General features: G+C 48.2%; 1 long non-coding RNA gene and 1 pseudogene across 2 annotated transcripts; one reads left to right on the top strand and one right to left on the bottom strand.

Moving 5' to 3' along the window:
- Positions 1–470: 470 nt before the first annotated feature.
- LOC115030377 lies at positions 471–13,908 on the bottom strand. 2 transcript variants are annotated; one of them, XR_003835966.1, is made up of 3 exons: positions 13,714–13,908; positions 9,565–9,655; positions 471–730 (listed from the first exon to the last, which is right to left on the bottom strand). It is a non-coding gene; the product is annotated as an uncharacterized LOC115030377 (long non-coding RNA). The 2 variants fall into 2 exon arrangements; XR_003835967.1 differs by lacking the exon at positions 13,714–13,908 and adding an exon at positions 11,288–13,141.
- Positions 13,909–15,916: 2,008 nt separating this feature from the next.
- On the top strand, positions 15,917–17,292 carry LOC110307607 (annotated as a pseudogene).
- The last annotated feature ends 130 nt before the right edge of the window (positions 17,293–17,422 follow it).

Raw genomic sequence — 17,422 nt, 5'->3', positions numbered from 1 at the left:
CCTTTCTTGCTGTAACAAACTCCTCTTCTACCTCCCCTCCTCCTCACAGCCTCCTCAGCCCTCAACTTTCAGAAGTCACTGTCTGTTCAAAGCCATGTCACCGCAGCGAGAGGGGACAGGCTTATCTATGGCTCTGAGCCCGTGGCCTCCTGGTCTTCCACCCAGGCAATCGGTTCGAACAAATGAAGTGCTGTGCTCTGTGTTCCCAGGTCTCTTGGGATCAAAACAAGAATGTGGTAAACAGGACTCAAGAAGGACAGGAGAGTGATACATTGGTCCCACGGGCAGATCTTGGACCAAGACAAGTCAGGACACTCCTCTCTGCAACCTGGACTTCACTACATGACTCCAGAGACAGATCACAGAAATGAGGCTAATGTCCAGTCCGGGACAACCAGGCGTGGAGCTCCTGGGCGTTTTTAAGTTAACAATCCTAAGAGAAATCAGAGGCAACTTCTACATTTTTTTTATTTTAAAATTATTTTAATTTATTTACTGGAGAGAGGAGTGAGTATGCGTGGAGGTCAAAGAACAAATTATAGCACTCTCCCTCTCTCTCCACATGGGAGGGCATGGGTCCCGGGGATTGAACTTGGGTCTTGAGGATTGGCAGCGGCGCCTTTACAGTCTGAGTCATCTCACTGGCCTAGGTGTGCCGTGTCGAACATATCCGAAAGTTAAGTACGAAGTTCTCTCTGTCGTAGTTGGTGTGGGGCTATCTCTGAAGATGCTGAGAAGGGAAATGGGAAAGAGAATCTTGAGGTGGAGGGCATAAGAGCTGGAGAAAGCCATGGATCTCCTGCCAGACATTAATATTTACAGAAGGAAACAGATTTGGCCAAGGCTGGAGCACAGTCTTTAGGCTCCAGACCCCAAGTCCTTCCCAGCACCCATGTTACCTGATTAGTCTGAAGTTCAGAGAAGAATGCAGATCAAAGATAGGCTTTGCAGCACACACACATGGTGACTGAGACAGGCAAGGTCAGGCCAGTTAGCTACCCTCATGGTCACACTCCCCGCCAATCAACTAGTCATGAGAACGAATATGAAGTACTCAAATAAGACCTGGACACCCGGTAGCCACAGTTCCTGGGCAGAGCCTTAGGAATGAGAACTCAGCAGTTAAGGGTGCTTTGCCTGGGGCTGAAGAGATGGTTCAAGGGGGTAAGGGCACGTTCCGCTCTTGCAGAGGATCTGAGTTCCCAGCACCCACATTGGGAAACACAATTGTCTGCAGCTCCAGCTCCAGGGGAATCTCATGCCCTCTTCTGAAGGCATACTATGTGCAGATGCAGATACCCACATACAAACACAAGCATAATATAATACATACACACACACACATATATAGACATTCAGTTTCCCAGCTTGTGATCAGAGAACCTCTTGCCAGTACACTCTTCAATTCTGTCTCCCCTACTGGTCGCGACTTCTCTCTTCAGATCTCGTTGATGGTTGCTTGAATTCACCTTTTAAGATGTCCAGTTTGGCGACTTCTACTGCAGTCACAGACGTGTGCAGACACCTCTCTGGACCCTTCAGAACACCTCATCATCTCTCCCCTAACAGCACACTCCCCTCCACACACATCAGTACCCCCTGCAGGCCCTTGGCAAGCACCAGCCCTCTCCACGCTCATACACTTGCCCTTTATGAGGGTTCACTTATGTGGAATCATACGATTGCTCTGTGGGCTTTTGTGACTGGCATCTTCCCATTCGGTTCATTTACACTGCAACGCATCTCACGAGTTTTTCACGGCTGAATGATATTCCACCATGAGGCTACACTGAGCCTTTCCTGCTCATTAGTTAATAAGCACTTGGGTTGTCTCCATTTGGGTGTTGGTATAATAGTGTTGCCTTCCTTTCCCTTTTAACATTGCTTTGTGGATACCACTCAGCTGGTAGCTGCTGCCAGTTCATGTTTGCCCTAATCTCTCTTGCCTGAGTAAAAGCCCTGCAATGGACTAAGTCGAAATCAAACTTTGCTGAGCAATCCATCTTCTTTAGAAGCTGATGTCCTGCCTAAACCCTGACACTATCTCAGTGGCAACATATCATGCCAAATGTCCTGACGACATTTCCAATTTTCTCGATGTCTCCTTTCCTGCACCCTGTCTCGAGCCTTCAGATTTCTGATTAACCGATCCATCCCTTCACGCTCCGATAGGAGAGCGCCTGCAGTTCACTTTCCACATGAAGTACATCTACAGTCTTCCTTTGGTTCCCTCAAGCTCCCAAAATTCAGTCTCCACAGTTCTGATAGGTGAGAAAACGGAGGATTACTCAAGAAAAATGGAGCCAAGCACCCGAGAAATGGACCCTTCTTGTCAGAAGCAAAACCAGAAAGAGGATACAGATCTGTCACTGCCTCATCTGCACGAGCTCATGTAGTTGACAATGACCAAAATTTTCTTTTAAAATCATTGGTTGATCAGTAGAAAGCCCACAGGCAAACAAGGTAATTAAAATCAGATGTCTGGCCAGAGAGATGGCCCTGTGGAAAAGGGTCTTTGCTACCCAGCCAAGAGTTTCAGCTTAAGATCCACAGAGTGGAAGGAGGGAATAGATTCCAAGAAGTTATCCTCTGACTTCCACACATAAGGCATCGTACGTATGTATGTTGTGCACACACACATGCTACACAATAAATAATAAATAAAAATTTAAAACCCAATGTGCTTAAGTCAATAACATGACCCATGTCCTAGCTGGGTGGTCCCAGCACTGGGTAGGCAGAGGCAGGAAGATCTCTGAGTTTGAGGACAGCCTAGTCTACAGGGCAAATCATCTAGGGCTAATAAGAGAAACCTTTTCTTGAAGAGAAAAAAAAGAAAGAAAGAACCAACAAACATAAACATGTCACATTCGACCGCCCCTCTTGTCAGCAGCTTACGGCTTTTACAGGGTTTCCCCATTCGTCTGTCTGTGTGAGTGCATGTGGAGTCCAGAAGTTAGCTTAAGTATCTTCCTCGGTCACTCTTGACCTTTTTCAGTTTTTTTTTTTTTTTTTTTTTTTGACTCTCACTGAACCCTGAGCTCACCAGTATAGCCAGGCTGGCTGGCCAGTGGTCCTCAGAGATTCTCCTGCCTCTGCCTCCTCCTTGCTAGGATCTCAAGTACATCCTGTCATTCCTGGTTTTCCCGTGGGTTCTGGGGCTCCTTGTGTCTGGACCCCTTACCGACAGCCTGCTATCCAGTTGTGCCTGTGTCTCTATTAACAAGACCTGGTGGATGTAAGCCCAGCAATCCCCATCAACTCTGGAGGCCTCTAATGTATAGTCAGCCTGATAGAGGCCAGGTTAAAGTTTATCCTTTCAGAGCTTCAAGAAAGGCTTTGCTAAGCAAATTAATGTTGTCAACAAGATTTCTGGTGCCTGTTGAAAGTGCTTTTAAAAAGCATGGGATGTTTTCAAGTGCATCAAATGGGGCCTGGATTAGAGCTACAAATTCTCAGTGAGGATTGTCCAGGCATGATCAATTCTGACCTTGAAGAAAGAGTTCTGAAATGTCCTATCCTGTCAACTTCCCATCTCCTGGAATAGTTTTGCTAGCCCTGTTCTTATCGGCTTTAAAGGTAATCAAACCCCCCTGCCCTTGTTTTTTATTGGAAAAGTCACTTAACCTTCTTATACAGCCAGCTAAGCCTTCTCAGACGTCAGTCCACATGATAAGGAAATGAAACGAACAGTCTGTCATGATGAAAAGCTTTCCAGGCCACTGAACTCTGTTGGTGAAGAACTCAACATTTCAAATTGGACAATAACACAGACAGATATAGCCACCGAGCTGCTGGAGCGAAACCCTGAGTCTAGACATACGCGTGCAGGAAAGAGCTGTCCTTCAAACGCTCTTGGGCAAACTCTGAGAGGTGCCTCTGAGCTTCGGATCAAGTTGTCACTGAGGGAATAAAAAAGAGCAGGGCTAGGTCACAGCCTCCACCTGGTACCGCTTCAAAGGATGTCACCACTTTCATCTGCACAGGAAGCTGAGGTCCAGAGGGACTCACTCACCCTGCCTGCCAAGGTTCTGACTCCATTAGATGTCGTATCACAGTATGTCCAAGCAGTACCCTGCTATAGATCACACATGGCCAGAAGACTGTTTTCCGCTCTGTGGCACTGTGCCCACATGATTAAGAGGGACACTAGCAGTCAGTGAGATGGCCCATCAGGTAAAGGCACTTGCGGTCAAGCCTGATAACCTAGTTCCATCCCAAGAACCCACGTGGTGGAAGGAGAGAACTAACTCTCCCAAGCCTTTCCATGTGTGCCAAAGCTCTTGCCCTGTGGTTGTACACATGTATGTATACACTCATGTTCACAGAAGCATCACACACACACACAAATGTCAAATGTACAAAAGAAGAGAAAATACTAGAGACAGGGCTGAAGAGAGGGCTGGATGGTGATATGTAGCAATATTCTCCAAGTTGAAAGATTGCCATCCTGGAGGGAGGATCTTTAAGAACCTGAAGTAAACAACTCACAAGTCTCAAGACAGCCCGGAAACTTACAAGGTCCACAAGGCCCCTCCCTTCCCATAATTATATAAGAGTAAAGACTGCAGTGGAGAAAAGCGCCCCTGTCAGAGAGCTCCAGGCTTGCGGCTTACACGAGTGTCTCTGAGGTATCAATAATTCCATAAATCACCCCTCACCCACATTCTATAAGTCACCCTGATTAACTCATTGGTTCAGTGAGCTGGACATGAATGGAATCTTTTCTTTGACTTAATCTAGATCCTCTATCTGGAGTGAGGGTACAGTTAAATGTTCATATCTTCCCAGAAAAGAGTCAAATTAGCAAGTGGAATAAAGAGTGTGGGTTGACTCTGGCGAAGGAAAAACTAAAGGACAGGGAGGAATCTGCCAAGTTATAATCGATACTTCACCCCCAGAAGATGCTACTCACCTCAGAAATACTCCTAAAATCTTTGCAATTCACAACGTAATAACTTGTTGCTTAATAACTCACTGGGCTACTCAGCGCCTCGGGGAAGCACACTCCAATCTCTCTGTATTCGTGTTCTTTAGCTTTACGAAGTAAACTTCTGTTTAATCCAGGTAGTTCTCTTGACTGAATTCTTTCCTTCAAGGGGACAAGAACCAAGAGATACAGCCTAGGTGGTGGTGGGTGGTGGCACACGCCTTAAGTCCCAGTCCTCAGGGGGTGGGAGGAGCAGAGACAGGTGGATCTCTGAGTTTGAGGCCAGTCTGGTCTACAGAGCAAGTTCTAGGCCAGCCAGAGCTAGACAAAAATCCTATCTCAGGGGGGTGGGGTGGGGTGGGGTGGGGGGGTGGACCCCAGTTTAAGGTTGTAGTGGAGTTGAGACAAGCCTTCCAGGTTAGACCTCACCACCCAGCCATTGTGGGATTGTTTTGAAAGAATCTTTAGCAATAACTGCAAGAGGCAGTGTGTCTTGGGTGGCAGATTGGCATCTATCTCCTTAGAGACTTGGTGCTTTTTTTTTTTTTTTGTCAAGTAAGAAACTGGCCCTTTCTGGATGCCCCAGTGCCCTCTGTGTCTGGTCAGGTCCCTACAGAGATCTGAAAGAAGCAGACATCTGGAGGCCTGGGGTGCCAGCCAGACCCTGAGCCAAGAGTCAAAACTGAAATGTCCCCCTCCCCCAGGTCCTCTGTGACATTGGTTTCCCTGTGTCATCAACACATGACCAAAGGGGACCATTGAGAAAGCGGAAGCAGAGTCATAGCCAGGCCCGGTGGCACCGGCCTGTCACCCAGGCTACCTGGGAAGCTGAAGCAGAGGGGCCATGAGTTCACGGTCTGTGCCCTCCTATTTCAAAACAAAAGTTAAAAGAGAGTTAGGAAGCAGCTTGGTGAGAAAGGCTTGTCTGTCTTATGTGAGCAGCTAGGTTCAGTCATCCATGCAGGAAGAGGGAGAAGGGAGACAGGAGTCACACACACAAACAATAATACAAATGACACCTTAGAAATATCACCAGACTTGAGATAAGACAGCTTTGCGGGGAGTAACCATTCTGAAAACACGTCCCCCTGTGCCTGTAAGCCCCATGACAAATATCTCCCATCCCCGTGCCTTCAAGGGTTATTATCTAGAACAGACATTGGTAGCTATTACATCTTTAACCCAGGCACCAACAACGCAAACTCAGAAGTGTTCCATCACACAGTGCGATGGCAGTGTGAGCGTGCATGCGGGGAGTCCTTGGAGCGTGTCCCTGCATCCATTCTGCTAGCTCAACTGCCATAGCTAGCCCCATCTGAGCTCCACCCCCCAGCAGGCCCGCTTTGCTCTGCATGGTTCCCCCATCCGCAACAGAAGCCACAAGCTAATTGCTTTCTGAGCCACTGGTTCCTCGCATTTGTCCTCGAGAGGCTCCAGCCTGCCACGCTGTGGCCTTGTCGAGGCCCAGACAGAGACTTTGTCCCCCTTTATTTGACAACCACTGTTAATTAGAAAATTACGTCTCAATTCATCTTTCAAAACAACTAAAGTCCAGACTAATTGCTAGCGGGCAGTTTAGTCCATAGCATCGAGACAGATTGCTGGCAAGAAGCCAGAGTAGGTTCCTCAGGAGGAAGCAGACCCGATAGGAGGTTCTAGAGAATATCAAAGGTATGTGGGAGTACATCAGCAATGGAGGCCAGAGTCCTCTACCTTCATGTCTGCCCCACAGAACTTCTGGGACAGGCAGTGTCATAAAGTGTTCCGGCTAGTGGCGGGAAGACTCGTGTTAGGAAGCTAGACTTCAAGTGTGTTGCTCCGTGGTTGCGGCATGCTGTCTGGCATCCTTGGCATTTGAACTTTTGATTCCACTGATGAATGTCAGTCAGACACCTTTTAAAGCTGGGGGCTTGGACAGAGAAGCTCACAGCACAGGTATGGTAGGGTCCTGGGTGGGAAGGCATGGAGGATCAGGTGTCCTTCCTGAGGGAAGGTCGGCTCCAGAAATGAGCCCACAAGTGACATCTCTGACAAGGAAAAGGGTCAGAGGACTGCAGTGGCAAGAGGGAGAACAAGACCCACAAGCTTCAAGACAGGGCTGGGTTATACATGGGAACCAGTGCAAAAGGACACACCATGGGAAAGGGGGTTTGACCTCTGGCCTTCTCACAAGTCAACATGCAAAGAATGGTTTCCTTCACACCAGCCTTGGCCGTGTCCAACAATGAAGGCCAGCGGGCTTTGAACTCACTGTGCCACCTAGGCTGGCAGCAAAGTTTCCCTCCAAGTTTTTTTTTTTTTTTTTTTTTAAAGAATGTCTGTGTGTACACACATGAGTACAGGTGCTCACAGAGTCCAGAAGAGGACATTGGGTCCCCTGGTGCGGGAGTTAGGTACAGATGGCTATGAGAATCCAATACTTAGCCTAGTGCTGGGAACAAGCAAAAGAATTCTAAATACCATTCTAAGCACTAAGCCTCCATCTAACCATCGGGAGGAATGACACCCAAGGTCCCAGGTTCTAGGGGAGCTGGGGACCCCCCTACAGCTGAACAGCTCCTGCTGTAAACAGTTGTCTGAATCCGGGCATCTCAAAGACAACTTCTCCGTCTTGCCAGCAGGATCAAAACACTTTCACACACACACACACACACACACACACACACACACACACACACACACACACAAAAGCCAGGCATGGTGGCGCACGCCTTTAATCTCAGCACTCGGGAGGCAGAGGCAGGCGGATTTCTGAGTTCGAGGCCAGCCTGGTACAGAGTGAGTTCCAGGACAGCCAGGGCTACACAGAGAAACCCTGTCTGGAAAAACCAAAAAACAAACAAAAAAAAAAAACAAAAAACAAAACAAAACAAAAAACACTTTCACGTTCCCAGGCCTAGGAACGAACACCTACCTCGTTTGTCCGAGTGTTTTCTTACTTGTCTGTTAACTGGTTAAGAATATAGAAACTGCTATTATCTAAACCAAGGCGCATATGTTGTAAAAATATACAATCAGTTGCTTTAATTAGCTGCATGCGGCTGACCTGCTCGTTTGTCCCCTTCTCACTCGGAGCTCCGGAACTAATGTCTAGGAGAATGAATTACGGACCCTGAAGCCAGGTGCCCTGGACACAGCCCAGTCTCCAACACGTTTTCCCTTGCTTAACCCACAATGTCAAAATACAACCGGATAACACTGCAGCTCTCCGCAGCTTGCTTTGTGTTCTCATTCCTTAGAAATGTTATACAATCTCTCTGTGGGGATGTGGTTCAGATCCTGAACTGGCCTTCATCCTGAGCGGTCAGAAAATAAAGCTTTCGTTTCTAAGCTTCCGTATCTGAAGTGAGTTTTCTCAGCTTCCACCCTGAACCAAACGCGAGGATCTGTGGGAGAAAAGCGCATACACCTAACCACTGAGCCATCTCTTCTTCCCACAGAAGTCTCTACACCTGGCTTTCGGTCCTCCAGTGTTCTCCTGCCAAACCCAAGGCCTTTCCTAAGGGCCATGACCAGCACACAGGAGCCAGGCCTGTGTCTTCTCCACCTTCCCACAGGCTCTGGGGATGGGAAGGAGGCAGGGGTGGGTATGCAGCACCCTCAGTGTCCAGACAGACATGGGAGGGTCCTTAAAAGGAAATTTAGAGGTTGGTTCATAAAAGAGAGATGCGGTTATCCAGAAAGTTCTCTTCTCCCCACCCTTGTGTGTGTGTGTGTGTGTGTGTGTGTGTGTGTGTGTGAATATGAATGTGTGGATGTGTGTGTGAGTGTGTATTTATGTGTGTGTGAACTGTCTGTGTGAGTGTGGGTATGTGAGAGTATGTGTGTATGTTTGTGTGGGGGTGTGTTTGTGTGAGTGTGCATGTGTGTCTGTACTCACCTACATACCAATGTCTATCTTTGAGTATTGGAGAAGGACAGCTACAATCAGCTGTGTTAGGGAATTATGATAGAATAGTTCTTGTGGGAGGCTGGAGAGAGAAATGTCTTAATCAATACAATGATTGCCACACATCAGGAAAACCCAAGTTCAAACCACAGCCACATCTAAAAAGCCAGGCCCTGTGGCATCATTGTCACCTCAGCTCAGTGTAGACAAGTAGGTCCCTGGGCTCTGTGATTTCCCTAGGCTACACTAACCCCCAGCCAGTGAGAGTCGTACATGTAGAGTGTTCCTGAGGACATCAGGGTCGTGACCTGTCCTACACACACACACACACACACACACACACACACACACACCCCTAAGAACAGCACAACCTACCACCTAGTACATGGAACTGAAATTGCAAGAGACTGTGTTGCTGTTCCTGTCCCCAAAATGTGCTTTGCTGGGAGTGGGTGTTAGTGGGACAGTGACCTGGGTATCCCACATCATGATCATGGAGAGTAGAAATCACAAGGGCCAACAGATCCTTCCAGAGGGCTGGCCTGGAGAGAGCTGGGTGAGACCACACTCCACACTGAACCAGCACTGAGTCCAGGCAATGCCTGCCCTATGCTACCCACCCTCCAGACCTTGACCACACTCTGCCCATCCCATACCCCCAGGGGGGAAACCAAGGAAGTAGCCCCCAGCATCCTGAGCTGCAGGGCACTGGGCAATGTTAATCATTAAGGTTTCCAGAACTCACTCGCACTTGAGAACAGCAACAATTTAATGACTGACTAAAGTGATTCCAAGTGTCATCACCCAGCTTCCTCCAGCTCTTCTTGTTCAGGGACCTAAAAGGAAAAAAATTGAGGGTCAGTGGACAGGTACATAGGTCACCCGCTGGCCCACACCAGATCTGCTCCACACATCCATCTCTTTTACTTGGTTGGCAAGAAAACTTGATGATTTTTCAACTTGTTGCCAGTTTTAAACTGGGGCGACTTGACTCGTGCACCCATAAACACCTGAAGAAACCCTCTGCCACTGCGGTCTATTGGACCCAAGGACAAGTGTTACTGTGAACAAGACCCTGACACCCTCCATTCAAAGGCAGTGACTTGCCTGGTCCCTCCGTGGAAGCTACTTTGAAACCTTTATCTTAGATTTAGAAATATATCCACCACACAGGCTTCTTGTGGGGTCACTCTAACCAAGCAAGTGAACACTGGGGGAGACCCCTGTGCAGACCAGAGGGGTCCAGGGCTTCTCTACCATGTGAGTGGGCTTCTCTACAGACATCCTGGGCTTGAGCCTCGAAAAGATGCCTCAGACAATGTCAGTCCCCCTTACAGAAACTGGGGCCCCAGTGACGTGGAATGAGAGGACTTTGGAGCAAGGATCCTGAGGATTAAAATCAGTGCCATCTCGGGCAGTACCAGTGTGTGCCAGGGTTATAGTACTGGTGCCCCAGGCCCTCAGGTCCTGATAAGACAGGTGCAGGCCTCCCTTGTGAGCCTGTGGAAACAGCCAGTGTTCCTCCCCAGACCCAGACCAGACCCAGCCAGGTCCCCAGAGGCTCAGGTCCTTGTGCCCTTCACTGGAGTGGAGGAGGAGAGGAAGGTTGTTTAGTGCCACATGAGGTACAGTCCGGGGGAACCTTCTGCATATGACTCGCACACAAGGGCGTGTGTACACACAGAGACCTCACAGCACTCTCCCAAGCCAGTGTGTCAGCAGAGGGACACTACATCAAAAGGCAACCAACGCAGTGGGTCAGCTGTCTGTGTGGAGCTGCCTGCCACTCCTTACCCTGGCCTCTCCCTCCTCATCTCCTCATCTGTGTCTGTCTACACACACACACACACACAGAGAGAGAGAGAGAGAGAGAGAGAGAGAGAGAGAGAGAGAGAGAGAGAGAGAGAGACAGACAGACAGACAGACACACAGACAGACAGACAGACACACAGACAGACAGACAGACAGACACAGAGACACAGAGAGAGAGACAGACAGAGACACAGACAGAGACACAGACACAGACACAGACAGAGACACAGACACAGACAGAGACACAGACACAGACACAGACACAGACACAGACACAGACACACACACACACACAGACACACACACAGACACAGGCGCAGAGAGAAACAACCTATGACATGCTCCTCTTCCTTCTTTTCTTTTTCTTTTTCGTTTTGAGACAGGGCCTCAAGTAGCCCAGGCTAGCCTGGAGCTCACTAGGTACCAGGGAATGACCTTGAACTTCAGACCCTCCTGTCTCCACCTCCTGAGTGCTGGGATCAGAGCTGTGTACTGCCTACCACATCTAGCTTACACAGTGCTAGCTAGCAATGGGAGCCAGGGGTCTGTGCAAGCTAAGTAAAGTTGCTTTACCAACTAAGCCACATCCCCAAGCCCACCTCCTCTGTAACACATAGTGTACAGTTCTCAGGGACGGATCAGCATCCCCCTCCTACCCGCCAGGAGGTCCTCAGGGCGGCTTCCTAATCTGGGGCAATCACATTGAGGCCAGCTGAAGTAAGCCACCTCTCTCCCTCTCCTTGAGAGGTGTGGCCAAGCTCAGCAGCGCAGAGCCAGGTTCCAAAGCCTCTTCCCCTCCTGCTCTTCCAGTTTCCTGGCTGCTGTCCGCTCGTTCTTTCTTTTCTTCCCAGCTTCCTGGCAAGCTCTCATAAGAGCAAGCCAGACAGAAAGCTATTTGCTGTCAGAGAAGAGCATTGTCCCTCAACCCTTTATCCCTGAATGTGTCCTGCACAAGAGGTGAAGTCTCTTCCCCACCATTCCACACTTGGCCTTGGGATTCTCCTCTGCTTTAGAACTTATGTCCATAAAAAGCCAAGAGTGTTTTCAGGGACTGTGGGGCTGGCTCAATTGGTTAAGAGCACTGGCTGTGCTTTTAGAGGACCTGGGTTCGATTTCCAGCACCCATGATTTCCCACGACTATCTGTAACTCCTCTTTCATGGGATCCTGTGCCCTCTTCTGGCACTCATGAGCAGACACACACATGGTTCACAGACACACATGCAGGCAAAATACCCATGAACAGTTAAAAAGTCTTAAAAAAAAAAAAAAAAAGCAAAGGGTGCTTTCAGCAAGAGAAGTTGGCCAGGACTTTTCTGGCAGCTTCTCCCTGAGAACTGGATTTCACAGTTTGATTACAGTCTTAGAACTTTTACAAGTCTGGCAGTTAACATTTTAAGATGCATATTACACTCAACTAATATGATACACGTGACTATGAGTGCAGATAAGCCAGACCACCACACAGCTCTCATAAATACAAAGCCTCCATCAGAACCAGGAAAAGGCACTGGAGTGGTTCACCGGTAGAACATTTAACCAACCACATTACAGGCCCTAGACTTGATCCCTCGTACAGAAGGGGTGGGGAAAGCTACTCAGAACCAAGCTGAACGATTGCAGATGGCTGCCTCCATATACACCTGTGATCCCAGCATCGGGGAGACCTCGGCAGAAGGATAGGTGTTCAAGGCCAGCCTGGACTACAGAGCAAGTTCCTGACTGAAGAAAATGAAACAAACAAACAAACAAACTGTGCCACTCTATCCCTGGGCTGCCTCAGTCAGCAAACATCTGAGGACTGTCCCTGTCTAAGACACTGACCTAGCACAGTGATGCCACACATGTCACCTGGATGTTACTGCCAGCAGAGTTGGAAAATTCCACCTTCTTGAGAAAAGCCACTTTCCGTCTCTGGAGCACTGAGGCCGCCCAGAAGAGAACGGGGACTCGGGGGGAGTGGTTCAACTTTACTTCAGGGGACTTTGAGAAGATAAAAGAGCCAGTCTTGGTACTCTGAGAGCCAGACTCTTCCATAGTGGAAGGAAAGTCAGGGGCAGAATCCGCCAGGGAACAGCAAGCCTGGGGGCTTTGGGAGAAACACGGGACCACGTGGAAGAGCAGAGCTGATCGTGGGGCAATCATGGAGTGCAAATGGAGAAGAGAGGATGGGCACTAGCTCTCATGAAGACTGCTCGGGGGCTCTACCTGGGGCATGATGGGACGTGGAGGCATAGCATGGTACTGGCCAGATCTGGGTGGGGGCTACTGAGATGGGGTTAGAGGCCTAGGCTCTGGAGAGATTTGTGAGGTAAGTCCATTTGCTGAAGGGACGGATGCTGTTGTAAAAGAGGGAGGAGTTTCTGCAATGTTTTCCAGAATCATCTAGAAACACCTATAAGGATCTTCACTGAGTAGAGTGGAAGGCTGAACAAGGCAGAATTTGGGGTGGGGTAGGGTGGGGAATAAAGGATTCCGCTTTGGACAGGGTGTGAGAAGCCCCCAACAGAAACCATTCACGTGGGTCACTGAAAGCACCAAGACACTGAGATTCCAAGGGAGAGGCTGGAGAGGCCAATCCAGGAGCAAACCATGGGCTCTCCCTGGTCCTTGAGGTCTGGCAAGGAAAGCTGGAAGCTAACAGGAGACTGAGATAGCCCCCAAAGAGAGAACCAGGGCATCGGACATTCAGATGCAAGTTGCACTGTCTTCCTGCTCAGTCTGAGTGGCTCTGGGGACATACACATATCTTCTGGACCTTGGCATTATAGAGTTGGTGAGCCAGGTCCTCTCTCCAGGCTCTGGGGACAGTCCTTTCCTTTGCCTTACCTTTGGATTCCTCCTCTTCCCTTACTTCCAGTCTCTCTCTCTCCACTTCCAAAGCCCGGGGCACATTCTGTTGAATCTCTCTGCCTTCCCTTGACTACATCTTCTGACCCTAACACCCTTACCCCCACGAGGTCCTCCCAAAGACAGCAGGCCAATTCAGGAGACTCCCATCTCAAAACCCTTACAGCACACCCATTTGCACCAGTCTATGCTATGCAAAGGAAAATGGGGACTCAGCCCCCAACATGAGCTACCTTCAGCGCCCCAATACTGGAACTGTCTGCCAGGTATAGGCTGGAAAACCTCTCTCAAGGCTGCTTGTCAATCAGGGTCTACAGACTGAATGTAGCAAAGGCTTTCTTCATCGACAAGCTAGCTCTCAAATTGTCAAACAAGATAACATGGAGGCTTTCCCAATAAAGTTCTGGAGAGTTCTGGAAACCAAGGACACTTTTATATAACTATTCCTCTAACGGACTGCCTCTTTGACTCATGAACTTTCTGGTTTTGTGAATCTTTCGCCTCATTTGTCCCCAAAGTCGCCATGAGTGTCCAAGTCCAAGGCAGGACTGAGTTGTTCATGAAGTCAGAACATTCTTTCCATGTTCAGGTCAAAGTTCAAAGTATAACACTGGGTATAACAACAGTGCTTGCCCAACAGGCCACCAACATGTGCCAATACAGTCAGTCCTGGGCCACCTAGGGCTGAAGTCAGAGTGACCTCAGGAACATTTTGGACAAAAGCTGTTTGCTTTTTTTTTTTTTATCTTAAACATTTAGAAGGACCAAACTTTCCATGTAAATGTGGATTAATTAATAATCCACACACCCGTTGCTTCAGAGCAACAAGAACTGGAAACTAACCATGCAGAAGAAGATCTGGCCATTTGATCAACAGTTCTCATGTGTGGCAAAGCCGCAGCCAGTGTGGCAACACTTCCTGTACACACCAGCAGGTGATAGCGGCTGCACACGCAGCCCTGGCAGCCGCCTCCAAAACATATACATATTCCAAGTCCATCTTGAGAAACAGCACACACAGCTCCAAGCTAGAGGTGCTGGATGCCAGAGCTCACCTCATCAAAGCCTCTTGGGTACCCACTTTCCAATGATAAAGGTCCTTGAAGCACACCACAGGGTCACTTCAACCGCCTAGAGCGTGAACGCACAGCTCGCTGCTGGACAAAGTCAAAAGCATTGGAAGGTTTCGCCGCTCTACGGTAATCAGAGTAGGCTGTGCGGATTACACGTAAGTCGCACGCACTCGGTAGCAAGACAGAATCACAAAGGACCAGAGGCCGACTCTAGTGTGAAGCCTTCTCTACCAACATCTGTCAGGGCGGGGCCAGTAAAAGGGAGAGAGAGCCCTGCCCACCTACAGCTTCCCACCATGCATGCACACACATGGCTATCACAGGCACAAATGTATACTTGCATGTCATATGCAAACACACACTTGAATTTTCACATGCAGATATACATTTGCATACCATGGGTAGTTATGTTTGCATACCATGTGTATACTTTTTCATATTTTAATTACAATGTGTAGTAAAATGAGCATGTTAAATTAAATATAATATTTAGACATCAAAATATTTATATATAAGATTTTGTTATATATAAATAACAAGAAATGAGTAAATATCACTGAGCGTTTAAGACAAAGATGCTGTGGGGTGTCTAAGGGAGGTGGTTAGAGGGACTATGAGCCAGGCAGTGGTGGCGCACATCTTTAATCCCAGCTCTCAGGAGGCAGAGGCAGGCAGATCTCTGTGAGTTCGAGGGCAGCTTGGTCTACAGAGCAGTTCCAGGACAGCCAGGGCTGCACAGGGTCACAGCACACTGCCCTAAATGGCTTGAGTTCTTAGGCTTCCCAGCAGGAAACCAGCACAGCTTTCAGAGGTGTGAAACCTCCCTCCAAATACCATCTCCAGGACCACAAGCAAAATCAGAACAGGGAGGGCTTCCCACATCTCCCTCTCGGCCTCTCCCAGCTCCTCTTTCCCAGTCCACCTGTCTCCCTTTATGAAACTCCCACTCTGCTCCTCCATGTCTGCCTCAGTTTCCCCTCCCATTTCCCTCATTTCACTGGCCTGTGTCTCATTCATGAATCTATATCATCTTTGTCTACCTTTATATCATCTATACTATGTCTATATCTATAAGTCTATGTCTGTTTGTCTATCTCTATATCATCTATATCTATAACCTATATCATCTATACTATGTCTATATTATCTACACCTGTCTGTCTATCTCTATACCTATAATCTATTCCATCTATATCTGTAAACTATATCATTTATATCTAAAATCTATATCATCTGTGTCTATATCATCTATATCTATGCCGATATCATCTCTGTCTATAGCTATATATGTCTACATACCTACCTATACCTACACACACACATACACGCACACACATACACATCTGCACTTGAGCTGGGGACAATGGCACAAGCTGGTAATGTTAGCACTCAAGAAGTGGGGACAGGATCAGCAGTTCAAAGTCATCCCCAGGTACATCGGCCATCCTGGGCTACATGAAAATTTATCTACAAGAAGAGGAAGGGCTGTGGAAAGAGGCCTTCAGCTAGGAACACGTGCTGCTGTTGCGGAGGATCCATGTTCCAACTTCAGCACCCACTCGGCAGCTTGCAAGCATCCCTAAGCCCAGGTCAGAAATTCAGAAGCCCTCCTGCGACCTCCTCAGGGACCACACACACACAGGTGCACATGCATACAAGCAGACACATGCACACACAAAATAAAATGAATACAACCTTTCTTTTTTAAGGAAGAAAAAAGCAAGAACCAAAAAAGAACTTTTCTGTTTTCACTATGTAGGTTCCAGGGATCAAACTTCCACAGGCAGGCTTGGCCGCAAGCACCTTTTCCTGCTGGGTCATTTTGCTCCCTCCCACCCCCGGAAACATTTAGAAAAAATGGAAGGCAAGCTAAGCCAGGTGGAAAATGCCTGCAATCCTAGCACCAGGGAACTGACACTGGAAGAAAGAGAATTCCAGGCTAGTTTGAACTACATACCAATCCCAGAACCAGGGAAGTTGAAGTAGGATTTAGCACTTTAGGCCAGCCTGGGCTACATGAGATGCTGTCTCAAAACAACAAGCTGAGTGAGTGAGTGAGCTAAAGAGTTCCAGGATTTCCAGCTTGGGAGAGAGAGAGAGAGAGAGAGAGAGAGAGAGAGAGAGAGAGAGAGAGAGAGAGAGAGAGAGAAAGAGAGAGAGAGCTGTGAGGTTTTTAATTGTTTTTGTTTTAAATTTCCTACATCAATCTAAAATATATATCCTGAGAAAATCTTCTAGCTGCAAAGTTACTCATGAAGATACTGGACAGGTAGTTAGTTATTGTTCAAGCAGAAAAGTCACTGAAGTGATTTTTTAAAAAGTTATTATTTTAAAAAGTCTCTTCCTCAAGGTGGCAGAGAGGATGCCAACTTGCAGAACTTCATGATGACCCTGACGGGCAAGCCCATCATTCTTGTGATAGAGCCCAGTAACACCATCGAGAATGTCAAGGTCAAAATTCAAGACAAGGGAGGCATCCCACCTGACCATAATCACCAGCAAACTTCTGGAGGATGCCACGCCCTGTCGGACTACGGCATCCAGGAAGAGTCCACCTTGCACTTCATGCTGCGCCTGAGCAGTGGCACCATCAAACTATCCCTTCGTCAGCTTGCCCAGAAGTATAACTGTGACAAGATAATCTACCACAAGTGCTACGCACACCTGCACCCTCGTGCAGTCAACCGCAGCAAGAAGTGTGGCCACACCAATAACCTGCGCCCTAAGAAGGTCAAATAAAGGTGGGGCCATACCTGGCCTGGGACCCCGGGACCCTGGAACCAAATAAAGCCTCCTTCCAAAGTCTGGAGCAAGAAAAGAAGAGGAGGGGAGGGAAGGGGAGGGCAAGGGAGAGGAGGGAAAGGAAAGG

This window comes from Mus caroli, chromosome 2 (genome assembly GCF_900094665.2).
Source record: "Mus caroli chromosome 2, CAROLI_EIJ_v1.1, whole genome shotgun sequence".
In the NCBI taxonomy this organism is placed as follows: domain Eukaryota; kingdom Metazoa; phylum Chordata; class Mammalia; order Rodentia; family Muridae; genus Mus; species Mus caroli.
Note: the sequence above shows the minus strand (reverse complement) of the source record. Positions and strands in the feature narration are given on the sequence as shown.